The following is a 15,046-nucleotide window of genomic DNA, read 5'->3' as shown; positions in this document are numbered from 1 at the left end:
TTTAGTTCGATTTTGATTCGGATTTTAGTTTGAATTTAATAAAAATTATAACCAAATTATACCTATTGAAATAGTATTCGATTTTTTTCCAACTCAAACTATTACCCTGTTTAACGATTTTTAACCATGTTGATTAATTTGATTTCGATTCGATTCCCCACAATTTCATTTGCAATTATCACCCTTATTTAGCGGGCAAGATAAGTGCATTTCAGTATAGATAAGTTTAGCTCAATTTCAACTTAATTAGCGTCGGGAATTAAAAAAAAAGGGGGGGGGGGGGGGGGGGGGGGGCTGAAAATGGGCTTGAGGGGAGCTCAAAGTAATAACGGGTAATGGGCTACTTTGAGCCCAAATTTAATAAATTAAAAGTGACCTTTAAATTAATTGGGCCCAATTCGGTTTTAAGAGTAATGAAAAGATTAATTTACGTTTAGGCCCATGTTAATGTTATAGGTTAAAACGGGCTTGAAGGAATTTTAAATGTATAGGTCCTTTGCCATAATTAAAATTCCAATCTTAAATTTAGTTAAAGTCTCAAGTTAAACTAACTTGATTTGCCTAAAAGTAGGATAAAGCTCAACACCAAATGGATAAGTCAACTGTTTAACCTCTGGTTGTATAAAGATTAATCCAAGTTTAGGGTTGAAGTGAGTTAGTTTAACCATAGGTGGTTAAGCATTAACTCTAGTGAGGTTTACGTGAGATTAATGATTTTTAACCAAATATCGTGTAATTAAAAGGTAAAATAATTTCTAAATAAATTAATTAATAGAAAATAATAAGTTTACTAAAAATTTATTAAACAGTGATGTCATGGAGATGGGTCATCATTGTCGATATTAAAATGAACTTCAAAGGTCAAAATTAAACATGAAGAGTGACACAAGGCAGGAGGATAAGTTGTTTAGAAATAAGGAGGTGTGAATGCTCTTTAATTAGGGTAGGTCAAGTTTTCGAGGAATCATATGGGACCTACCATAAAACCTCATGCAAGACACGACGTGTCAGGAGTGATTAGTTATGAGATATCACATTGGTTTGAGGATATGAGATATCACATTGCGGGAGGAATTTGAGACTAATGTTAGGGTGTATTTGATAGTTTAGAAATTTAATAAAAAAAATGTTACTAAAAATTAAATTTTATTTTTATTATTTGAGATATTAAATTTTATGATACAATCATTAAAGTATATTTTAATTTATTTTTTATAAAAAAAATTATATAAAAGAGTAATTTTTATTTTTTATAAAAATTAAAAAATAAAATATTAAATATTATCAAACACACCCTTAAATTAGATTATTGGTTTGGGCACGGTGACTTGCAGTAAAGGAACAAGGGACATTGGTACTAAGCTAACACTCCATGTGCGACGCTTGTAGCGATGGGCGTAGTACCAAAGGACCAAGGTAAAGCATGTGGGGGTTGGCCCGCTATATAGACTTGGGGACTGACAAGCCACGGCAACACAGTCAAGTTAACGTGCAGAAATGATTAATGCCGAAGACCTAGAGCAACTTTGTAAATGGTTATGCTGGCTATGGGATAGGTTTGAAGTGACAGGAGGAGTATGATAGAGGTAGTAATTTAAAAAGAATATTTGAAGGCTTAAGCCACCTAGCAATGAAAAATAAAACCACATGATATATGATTACATAATACTTTGTGAAATACCTTATTTATGATATGACATGATATGATGTGTTGAGTCCTTGATTTTGATGTTTTTTATAAAATATATACTTCAAATATAATTTGTTGAAATAAAATTAAAAATAAGTTATTAATTGGGTAATAGCGATCATTAATCGATTAAGATATTTTTTACTCGAATAACATACCATCTTAATCGAGTAATTACGTTAGTGAATGTTAGTTTTAATTAATTTTTAAATATTACTTAAATAATAAATATTATTAATCGAGTAAGACATATTAGTATATGAAGGTTCAAATAGATTAATTAGCTAATATATTGAGCTTAATGGAGTAATAATTTTTAATTAAGGAGACATTTTAGTTGACTAACAACCATTTTATTCGACTAAGTTCTCTTTGTAATCAAGTAAAGTCAAGACACTTAAAATATTAATTGATTACTTATTTACATTACTCAAATAATGATGAAATAATGCTAATCGAGTTATCAAAAAATTAATCAACTAATAGATATTTTAGTCAAAGTAATATATCTTTTTAATCGAATAATTATTTTGTGAAAAAAATGTACTCAATGGATTAATTGATTAAGACTTATTCCTTAATCAAGTAACATCTTGTTTATTCAAGTGACAATAATTTAATTGAGTAATAATATTTTGACAGAAAGGTACTTAAGAGACTAATCGACTAAGAATTATTCTTAATTGAGTAATATCTTAATTAGTCGAGTAATTAAATTTCTTAATTGAGTAATAATTCTTAGATAAAAATGGGTGTAATTGAGTATTATCATTTTTAGTTGAGTAACAAAACTTTTTAGTCTAGTAATGATTTATGCACCTGATAATTAATCGAATAAAATTATTCACCAGTCAAGTAATATTACACTTAATTGATTAAATGTTAAAATCACTCAAGTAATTGATGTGCCTAAAATGTAATAGCAAGTGAACAGTCGATCAAGTAATAAATTGAATGAGTAAAGTATTGTTCCTACAAGAATTGTCGAAATAAGTACCGAAATAGGGCAATCATATTCTTTATTTAAAAAAAATTGAATTAGAGATAATATCAACTAACTATGAAATAAAATAAAAAGAATACGACGTATCGAAAATAGTAAAATAAAGAGCAATTGGGCAAGTTAAAACAGAGAGATAAGATAGTCAAGAAATTCGATTCACCTACAAGAATATTATAATACTTACCAGATAAGTTAATTAGATGGATTTCACTTATATATGACGACATAATTTTATAATTTATTTATTATTGTTATGATATAGATTTTTTGAAAAAATCCACCTAGGGTGTTTTTAATTAATAAATTCAAAAGAGCATATTTTTAACGAGTGATTCTAAGTAAGAGTATTTTTTTCGAAGAATAAATCATGATTAAATGATAAGAAAATAATTAATAATATTTATAATGTAAATATTCATAATTTTGAAGGTAAAATGGTCCAAGAAAAAATATGATACTATTTTTTATAAATTAAAAATTAAATAAACAATAAATGGATCCTTTTGGCACGCTTCCTAAGATATAAAATTTCTTTATGAATCATGGCAGAATTTTCCACCCAAAGGGCATAATTTTCCTACTGAAATAGTCATTTTTGTTCCTTTCAAATGGACATAATTTCCCTTTTAAAAAAATATTTTTATTCCTTCGGAAAGGCATTATTTTTCACGTGAAGGTGGCATTTTTCCTGCCAATTCTCCCTTCCGAAATGCTGGCGCGCCTTGTTTTTCTCTAGAAATTGCCAGCGCGTGCCACGTGGCACGCGGTATTTCTTCCCCAAGCCCCTTTCCGAATTGGCCCGCGCGGACGCAATTTCCTTCCCAGCTCGCGCCTGCATGCTATGCTGCCCCTGATCGCGCGCCACGTGGCTACACCTTTGTGCGCCACGCGGCGCCACCGGAATCGGCCACGTGGCAACTCTGGAAAATAAAATTCCAGCGCTGCCTCTCGATCCCGCGTCAGCCAAGCTGCCAGGTTTCATGCGCGCGCGCGCTAGAGCCGCGCTATTTGCCAGCACCATCATTCATGTTGCGCATATTTTAATTATAACGTAATCTGCACACTATTTTCACAAATTACACTTACTCTTCAGAATTTTTTAAACTTATTTAGCGCCCTGCAACATCATCGAAAGCCACATAGACCCTTTTGGTTCGGCCACGTGGCTTTTTCAAAACCCTCTTTCTGTCAATCAAACTATATGTAAAGATCCCACGCATTACATTGACTCTTAATCTTCAACGAGGAATAATCCATCGTAAAAATATTATGAAACCTTAAAATAATAAAAAATGCTTGGAAACATCCTATAATAACCTAAACTCTGTCAGAATACGCCTCTTAAAAGATAAGAATCTACTTCGTCAGCTCGCCATAAGGTCTCCCTTCCCTCGGAGGATTCCCTAGGCTGTTTAGTCTTCTGGGGGGATTCCTTTAAGGCCGATCCAAGTGTTTCGGACACATGTTCGCTCCTGATATCTAGTATTATATTATGATCAGGTCCCTTTTATCGAGAGAGGTATCTCATTTGTATTTATTAAATACATCGTTCATTTATTGTAACTATTTTCTTACACGTATTGACTTAAGCATCGAAAGGCATACGCGGGTGAGGAATCCTTGCTTGTCTTCTAACTTGCTTATGTGAGTGCAGTTATGTCTCGAACAGATCGGAGGTTACTCATGAATGGATTAATTCGCTACCGAAAATGCCCCCGATGGTGTATTTGAGACCCCAGCTAGATAATCGGATACTGAAGCTACCCAATGTACATTCCCACAAGCAGACATCTGTCAGCTGTCCACCACACCTTACTGCGACTTCGGCATTCTAGCCTTATAAATTTTAATTGTTGTATTTTTAGGAACAATAATTATTCTTTGGTCCGGATATAACAAAACTATTGCTAATCAATAATTCTACACTTGGTTCATATAAAATTAATTAATTAACGTCGCATTAAGTTTTGTAAAATTCACTAACTCAAATCACTAATTTAAACAAATTCAAGTTACTGCAAAGATGAATATTCATAGTTAGTCCGTTTCAATATCCAATCTAAGTTATGTGATATACAAAACATAACATAGAATTATTTGGTATGTATTATTTATGTTCATAAAATCATTTAACATGCGATAAAGTTATCCAAGCAATAATACCCATATCACATAATCACATGAAATAAATATTAATCAAATTAACTAACAATAATATCAATCACAATATTGTCTCGCGGCTATTTTGCTACCGTAGCTAACAAAGAAATTCAACCAACTATGATAACAGAAATCATCATAATTAAATTCTAAGAAAATATAATTAAAAATAAAAAATTAATTAAAAAAATTAAAGAATTAACAATTAAAAAAATTAATTCAAAATTATTCTGTAAAATTGGTGATTGCCACGGCTAGACGTTGGATCTGCACCTCACTCCTGTTCTCTGTTTCTCTTCAATTTATTCTTCTTCTCTGCGCTGCTTCCCGTTCCCGCGCCGCAAAGCCTCTTCACAATTTCTTGCCTTCAGTTTTGCCGCAGCCATCCATCCTCCCTTTATTATAATCTTTCTCTTACATATATAAACTCCACGCACAGCCCTAATCCTCCCATTTGAACTTATATTATTATAATATTATAATTAAAATGCAACCCCCTTACTCCACATTCACGTTAGTATAATATATAATATAATATAATATATATCTAATACATAATATGTAATATATGATATAATAAAATATATTATTTAATATTTTATTAATTATATGAACTTTAATTAAATTATAATATTAATTATTTATAATATTTATTTTTTATTTATATTATACTATTAATTTATAGTATTAATTTTGAAATTAACTTTATAATATCTTATTCTTTATTTATTTTTATTTTTTAACCCAAACACCAAATAGTATTTCTGTAAAATAATAAGAAATACTAGAAATTAAATGCATATAAAAGAAATTCAAAACACTAGACAATTCTAAATAAAATACATATAAAATACTAAAAATACTATTCAATTATGATCAATAAATATGTGAATAAATTTCTACATCAGTAACCTTGTATCTTACTCAAGTAACAATCTGTCTTACTTGACTAATAGTCTATGAAAATTCAAAAATATTATCGTTAGGACTGTATTAAATGCGATTATTCTTTATTTTCAGACAATTATACCTTCATTAAATTCATTATTTCATGAAAATTGTATGCAGATTGAGTTTTAAATTAATTACTAACCATTGGAAAGACAACAAAGAGGAATGTTCTTGCAAATTAATTACTAACCATTGGAAGACAAGAAAGAGGAATTGTAGTACTCGGGATTTTTCTAAAGAACTTAAGAGTAATTTATCTAAGGGCAAAAATGAAATTTTCAAAAATTTTGAGGTTATAATGTAATTTCTTACATTTATAAGTGACCGAATTGACTGTAGGGGATGCTTTGGAATGTAAATATCTAAGAAAAAAAGATATGTCATTGATGAACATCTTGAGACATGATTTATGGCATAAAAGGCAGTCAGAACAAATACGATTTTCAATACAGCTACAAGTTAGCCTAAAAGACTAAATGATGGTAAGGACTTTCAAAAAGTCAATAAAATCCTGGGAAGGTTCATATTGTGCATAAAGAGCAACCCTTAAGAGGAAACAAGAGGGTTTACGGTCAAAATGTGCATTCGGGCTTAAGTGTAATTTTTTTATTTTGCCTGAGGAAGGTCGAAAAGATTTTTTTTCTGAATCTTTGGGGGTGACATGAAAATTATAGAGCCTATGGGTCTTAATAACATTGTTGGAAAACTCAAGGACTTCAAGGAAAAGTGTTAAAATGCAATTGGAAAGAAGTTGAGGGTTAAAGTGTAATTTTACAAAACCTTCAGTGTGAACATTGCCATGGCCGACCAGCTGCTCTGTCACCACCGGCCATCGTCAGGAAGGTCACCCAAGGGGTCCCAGAGCATGCTTCAAGCCATGATGAGTTGTTTGAGGCTTGCTATTGGCTGAGAACGACTGTGGATGGGACGAATTTTAATAGTGATGTGATCGAAAAATTGGCCAAAAAAATCAGAAGGATTTTATTGTGTTTCAAGGATTCTCGAGCCGCTTAGTGGCTAGATGTAGGCCTTAAGGATTAAGCAAGCTTGGATTTGACAGATTTCAGCATAGAAATGGCTATAAATAGTCGGGTATGGCCGAGGGTTTCTTCATTTGAAACTTGAGTTTAAATCGGTAGTTTTTGGAAGAATTGAGGGAAGATGATAAGGGAATTTTGTTCCCCATGTCTAGAAGGTCAATTTTGGAGTTTTTGGTAAGGTTTCGAGTTGGTTAGAAGCTGTTTCGAGGGATGGCCGGAAAGTCGGGCGATTGTCGGAGCTGGATCTTTAAACGGTCAGTTGAAGGCCTTCCAGTGGTGTTTTCAGACCAAGGAGGATACCATTGTGATTGATGTGATGAGTAGGTCAAGGTAGGATGGAAACCAACAAGTTACTAGTAACTGGTGCTAGAAAAGATGATCGGGGCGTGCGGTACACGTGCTGGTCATTACGCGCAGTACATGCACCTGGCGCGTGAGGGCGCATGGCCTATGGTTAATTTTTAGAATTTTTTTATTATTTTTTTAAAATTATTTTATGAATTATGGTGGAGAAAAATTTGAGAAAAACACTGAAGAGGTATTTATTTTGGAATTATCGAAGGAAAAATAGGGAGAAAATTGAGAAAATTATGAAAAAAATAAGATATTGATATTCTTTTAAATGATTATGATGTCAAGGGTACGTTAAGTCTCATGATTGAGTAAATGTACGATTATTGAGGCCTGTCATGAAAATTGAGATTGGGCATGAGATTCGAGGTGGTCTAAGTTACATTCAAATGTGAGTGATTTTTCCCGAAAGCTTATACATGTTATGTTTTGTCTATGTTGAGCATGATATTTATGAAGGTTGCTAAGTTATATGCAATTTATGTGCATCTTGACATATCTGTACATGTATTGTTGCATCGATAGTCATGATTTTTCACATAGCATGATATTGTTAGCATATCGATACTCGTGAATGAAATGAGATGTTGCCCTAATAATGTAGTCATAATTCCCAATGAAAGTTGTTGGAACAACGTATTGGAGTATCCCGTGGCCTTGTGTGCATGCTGGGATAACTGCCTAGGATCTCGTGCTGGGCTGGATAGCCAGGGAAATTATACTAGGGTATTTGTTTATTCATATTTGTGCATCATGTAACTGTTTTAAACCCTCACTAGAAGGTTCATCTTCTAATTGGTTCCAGTTGAGACTTGCAGTTAAGGTAAGGAAATGGCCAAGATGTATCGGCACAAGATGACGTGTTCGATGGGTTTGTCAAGTTGTTCAAGTATTTTGTTCCTTTATGAAGATTTAGATATGTTGTAGTCATGTTGAGAAACTTATGTTTTGTATGATGAACAGTCTTATTAAATGTAAGAATGTTACGTATTATGTGTAGTGCCCTGTTTTTCCTAAAGTGTGTTTTAACCCGAGATTTTGGGAATATATTTTTTCAACGTACACTCAATGTAAATTAAACCTCGATAATCCCGATTCTATCTTCTCAACATATCAAACTTAATAATTAATAGGGTAAGACAGTTATTTCAATCACATCAGCGAAAGCAAGATCGAAACATCGATAATACATAACTGAAATTCCTTTATTCATAATATATAATTCATACCATCGATGTACAACATGACATCATCAAAATAATACACCTACAGCTGAATGTCTCATCCATAATAAAAGACCTACAAAAGATCTAATATGTAACTATCAACTACATATCTCATTTCCTTTGGCGTCGCTGCTTTCACCTGGAATGTTTGAATATTTCAGAGATAAAATCCAAATTAGATGATGAATTATCTAAGTGAGAGTTCATAAAATTTTCATGAAGATATGCAAAACCATAAATAAAACAGACAAATCCCGACATATCCTAGCCCAAGAGAATCCCACACAGCATTTAACCCTAACCGGGGAAAATGCCATATCTCTAGAGGTAACACAACCACATTGACACATTAGTATAACACAATCTTACTTAAAGGGGACGACCTCAACACATGAACCCACTATCATGTCAGGCTTTAGGGTCCCACTCAAAAGCATTTTGGATCTCAACACAACCTTACCCACAAGCAGATTAATACTATCCTTAGAATCAATGTCCACCTAGGCAATAATGCTATTTCTCAAAGGCACTTGGGGTGGTGTCCACTCTCAGCCCCACCACTTAAGCTGACATCCAAGGTGGTGTCCACTCTTAACCCTGCCACTTGGGCACCATAGGGTAAAGTTCGTCTCAGCCCCGTCCCAAGTGTTGGAGTCAGAGGTGCTATGGCACACACCAAGGAGGGGGGAATTGGTTATTTTAAAAATTTAGTTTGAAACTTGAAATCCTTTTGATGGAAAATAAAAATTCAATACAAGTGAGGATTGGATAGGTGTTTGATAATAAAGAGAATTTAAAGAACACAAGCACACAAAAACACCAAGATATATAGTGGTTTGGCTCAACCCAAGTCTAATCCACTACCTTAACTCCTTACTAAGGATTTTCAAAACAATTCACTAAAACCCTACTTAAACCAAGTAGGTCCTTTAGTCCTAGATTAGGAATTACAATCTCCTACTTACACAAGTAGGCTCTCTAGCTACATAAGCTAGGAAATACAAGAAATGTACAATATAAGAGAATCTAAGAGATAAATCTCTTAGTTACAATGTATCTAAAAAATGATACAAGGCTTGAAGTAAAAAATTACAAGTGAAGATCAAAGCTTTGAAGAGAGAAAATTGAAGCACAGTTAATGTAAATACAAATAAATATAAGATATAAGCTCAAATCAATTTCTTTTTCATCAATCGACCTTCTCAAGACATCCTTGATTTGTATATATAAGCATCCCAAAAGCCTTGCCCAAAACTAGCCGTTACAAGTTTCTATGAAACAAACTGTTGACAGACTAAAGAGGTTAGTCGACTATATTTTTTAATAAAACTAAGGCATAGTTGATAGAAAAGTAAGCATAGTCGACAGATAACCAACTAAATCAATTGATAGTCGACAAACACTTTCACATAGTCAACACACCAAAAACATGAAGAAAAGTTCTAACATCATACACACAAATAGTCAATAGAAGAATTTTCATAGTCGACAGAACCTGCATAATAGTCGACAGAATAAAATATAGTCGACAGATGCATAACACATAGTCAACAGTTGACAGGCATAGTTGAAAGAAAACAAACACATAGTCGACTATTCACTTTAGAAAAACCGAACACTTAACATTTCCTTACTTTGTTTCTTTTGAAAGCAAATTGAAATTATCTAAATGATAATGATTTTGAATTTCAAGAACTCAATGCGCAAGTTGAAAATTTTCAAAAATGATATGAGTTTGAATTTAAATACTCAAACTTATTCCTATAGAGTTCAAGAATGATTTTCATAACTTTGTGTCATTATCAAAACTATTTTAATTTTCAAGAGTAAAATATCACCAAGTGGGTCACATAGCATTAATTCTTTGCACGCATCCCGAGTGCTATCACTCAAGTGCTACACATAGGTTGACAACCCACATCCCACATAGATAACACATAAACATGCAAATGTCATCACACATAACATGCATCATATACAATAAACATTTCAATGCATAAGTATAAAACAATTTGGGACGAACGTATCACATGAAACTAACATATTGCATGTCAAATCATTTGTATAAACAAATCAAGTATAGGGTCGAACCACCCAAAATAAACTAAGTTTGGGGTAAGAATTCTCACATACCAAAACCATTTGTATGAAACTAAATCAATTTTCAAGAAACAACTCACAGTAAACCAAATTTAAAGTAGAAACTCTCACAATAAAACTAAATTTTTGGTAGAATTACTCACATTGAATGTAACTCAGAATGCCTCGAATAATGTGTCTGGCCTCGATTTTCGTGTCAAACATCAAGTAATCGTACTAATGCTCAACCTCGAGCTTCAATTATCCCTAGACATCATATTCATTCAAAATAATATCAACATCTATTTTTCATAATTTTTCTCTTATTTTTTTCCAATTTTGTCCTCGAAAATTCCAAAATAAATACCTCCTCAAGGTTTTTTTTCCAGTTTTTCTCCACCATAAATCATAAAATAATATTCCTATTTGTTTTGGAATTTTTCCTTATTTTTTTCTTTTTTTTCTCTATTTTCCATAATTCCCCTTTTTCCTTGAAAATTAAAAAATAAATAATTCCTTCAATATTTTCCATATTTTTCCTCCAAAAAATTCAAAAAATAATTTTCCAATTTTTTCAGAATTTTTTGAAATTTTTTTCTTCTTTTCTTCTTTTCGTTTTATTTTTCTTACATTCTCTAGTTGTCTTCTTCGACAATATACTCCGATAGGTGATTTGACTCGATAGTCTTGAAGAACTCCTTGAGCTGATCACAACGGCACCCTCTGATGGCTGAAACACTCGCCGAAAATAGCCAAAATAGTCAATTTTCAGACCAGCTCTAGCGACCCTTTGAGTTTTCTGGCGAAGATTCAAAACCCACTCCAACCTTGATGAAATCTCACCAAACTCTCCAAAAATTCTCTCCAAGGCATGAGGAACAAAAAGCCCTCTATCCAATCCTTCTATTTTGACCAAAAATCCTTTTGTTTCTGAATGAAACCACTTAAGAGTTGTTCCTTATGCTAAATATGAACCTACTCAGGGTCCCATTCATTTCCCAAAAGCCCCTTATGATCATTCGGTTTCTCAGCCTGAGTCATAGTTATACCGAAAATCATCTTTGATTCGATTTCTTTCGACTTCATAAATCTTACCTCTAGATGCTCATCAATATCATACCCTTTTCTTTAGATATCTAAGTTTTGAGGCACTCCCTACTATCGATTCAACGATTTATTTTACTATCAAACCAACTTTTCGATATTTTAAACTTATCTAAATTATGTGGCAACCTCATTCCAATATGGGGTATTACATTACAAATGATGTTTGAGAATCAATCATGTAATACTATTATGATTCAATGCTATTTTGAGGTATCTTTTGATTATATCTGTACTCAGTTGTTGCTTTCGAGGGATGGCTCTCCATATATTTTGTTTGAGGATATGATGTTATATTATGGTACGATTCCCATGTTATGAATAAAGTGAAATCGGTTGAGTACTATATCAGGTTTCAATTCTTGCTTCTGCTTTTGTAATGATATGTTAGGGATTTTCTTTCAAATATGATACTTGACGTGTTAAGAAATGAATCGTGGAAAGAGAATGTATATTTTTATGTTGAGCCCCAACATAGTGACATGCTCGGGAAAAGTGGGATGTTATAGGAATGTTCTTGCATGTTACAAGTTCTAAAACTTTTATTTTTTGGAGAAATTGAAAAGTGTACTGAACAAGCAAAAGCTATATATACCTAAAGACTCAAGACCAAGAAAAAAAATGCTCATCTAAGAAAAATCATACTAAAGTCTTAAAGTAAAAGAAATTCTTCAAAGCTATATATATAGTTTTCTATTTTTAGAGAAATTGTTTGTAACTATAATATTTTTTATTATCTAAAACTCAAGTGAGAAGCCTCATTCACCTAGAGTGCAAAATTGTTTAGCTTCTCTGAGTGTTTTCATTTGTAAAACCCTTTGCTTATTGAGCTGAAAGGTTAGGTGTTTGTTTTAAAGAACAACTTCCTTAACAACATCTAGGTGAGAGACATGATCATTAAGCTTATAAAGCACAAGTTTCTCACCAACATGAGCATCTTAAAAATATAAGCATTAAGCTTATTCATTGAAACACAATTTTCTCATAGCTCAAATAAACAAAAGTGAAGTTTGCAAAAGTTGGACAAATCTAACTTTCCAAACACATTCACTTGGTTACATGGAAAGCCTTAGAAGAGCCAAGATAATGAGATATTTTTAAAGCACATGGCTTTGAGAATAAGTTGAGAACCATATATGTAACTAAACTAAAAACATCCTTTTTCTAGATTCAAATAAGAATCATACAGCATGAAACATAAGGATGCAAAACACATGGAGACATGGTTTTTTCATACATAATAACTTTATGAAATATATTCTCATAAAACAACCAAAAGTCAAATAACTCACCATTACTGAACTTACATGAAATACATGGAACACATATAAAGCATTGCAAATATGTTGAACAAAAATATGTTCCTCAACAAAGCACAAAAAACTCTGTAAGGTATATAACATGAATAACTCTAGCTTGAGCATCATGATATTCTCAAAGCAAGAGCACTCATAAGCTTGGCAAAGCATATATGAATCTTATTCTATATTCTCAATACACATATAGAACTAATGCATATATTTAGGAATTCTAGAATGATATAAACTTTAGAATTCTATTACTTAAATATGAGCAACACTTATGAAGCATTGCTTAGAACACATACAACATTTAAATTCTATTTTGACTGTATCTAAATGTCTTAAAATAGAACCACTTAATTACATATACATTCTTGTTCTATTAATTAATCATCACTCAATGTAATACCTGGTATTACATGGTGTTGGAAAAGATATATGATTTTTAATTATTTTCAAAGGACTTTGAATGTTTTGGAGAGCCTACAAGTTGGTTTCAAGTAATGAATAAATAAATTGTTAAACTGATGGTAAGGAATGCCCTGCGACTTGGATGTCCAGGAAAGAGGGCACGAGGTTGGAGAGCGTCTTGAAGTGAGGCTAATGACACTGAAAGCAATCAAATCGGGAATAGTTTGCAGAATAGTTGTTGTATAAGCTCGAATTGTGGACTGAACTGAATGGTCGTAAAGGACATCCGAGAAGTTAAAGGGACCCTAAGGGTGGTCCAGTTTTGTAAGTGAGGCAACCCTGAAGGATTTTCGGGTGGAAAAAAGGTCCTGTGAAAGCACATGGAAGAAATCGATTCTGTCGAGTAATTCTTAATTATTAATTTTCTGAGAAATTAGGATTTTTGAATGGCTTGATGGTAATTAATTCAAAGATTTGAGGATGGATCGCAATATTAATTGAGATTGGAGGGTTAAATTGCAATTTAACAATTCCTAAAGTAGAATTAATGAGTTTTTGGATGGTTAAATGTGTAATATATATATATGTGTGTGTGTGTGTGCATGAATGGCTTGGGGGCCAAGTGTGCTATAGTGGGTGGCCAAATTAAAATTTGATTTAGGGCATTTGAGAGCAATGGCTATGAGGTTAAAGCAGAACAATGCGAGAAAGAGAGGGGGGAGATGGAGTCGCTGGTGGTCGGTCGATGGTTAGCTGGTTGTATTAGCAGCGGTTGCGGCGACCTGAAGAAGCAACGGCAGCAACGTTGGAAGCCGCAATGGTTGGCAATGGAAGCCAGGCAAAGCAGCAACAGCAACAATGGTAACACTGGAGGCTGGCTTGGCCAACGACGGTGGCTGAAAATAGCAGCAACGAGTCATGACCAAGGCGTGTCAGTGGCCAAAGGTGGCTGAAACGGCAGCAATAGCTGTTGCACTTTAACACGTGAGGCATGGGCTACGATGAAGGCGATCGCGCAACAGTCGGGTGTAGCTGGCTGCGACAGAGCTGACCGTAGCGGTGGCTGGTGGAGGCCCAGGCAGTGGTGGCTAGTGGCGGCCATGTGCAGGAATGGGTGTCGTGCGTGAGGAAGAAGAAGAAAAAAAAGAAAAAAGAAAAAGAAAAAGAAAAAGAAAGAAAATTTGGAAAAAAGGAAAATAAAGCAGAAAAATGTCAAAAAATTCTAGAAAAATAAGAAAAAATTTTAAAAATTATTTTAGAGATTGAGAAGCCTGTCAAAGGCTTGAAAATGAGATCTAGACGCAAGGTTGTAGCCAAAGAGGTAACACCAGTGTGGGTGTTTTGCTAGATTTCTCCTCCAGATTGGTTAAGATAAATAAATTAAATTATTTTGAGTTATTTGCATTATGTGAGATGATGTAGAATAAGTGTTGGTTGGATTAAAGCCTTGGTTATGGTTGTTTGGAAATTATTGATGAGTGGGTTTTTGCGAGGTATGGCAAAAACATAGGCCCTACTTTATTTTTTGATATAGTTGAATTTTTATGTGATTGCATTTAGGTCCTACCGAGGAGGTGGTGGTCCTAGAAGAATTCGATGTTCAGGCTGGCTGGCGTTCTCGCTCTTGGCAGAAGAGGCTTTGAGCCAAGTAAGAGACGACCCTAAGGGTGGGTGGCCTTGCGAATGTTTGGTGAAATTGATGAATATATGTTGTGTGCAGTTGCTTGTTG

The sequence above is a fragment of the Diospyros lotus genome, chromosome 15 (genome assembly GCF_014633365.1).
Source record: "Diospyros lotus cultivar Yz01 chromosome 15, ASM1463336v1, whole genome shotgun sequence".
In the NCBI taxonomy this organism is placed as follows: Eukaryota; Viridiplantae; Streptophyta; class Magnoliopsida; order Ericales; family Ebenaceae; genus Diospyros; species Diospyros lotus.
Note: the sequence above shows the minus strand (reverse complement) of the source record.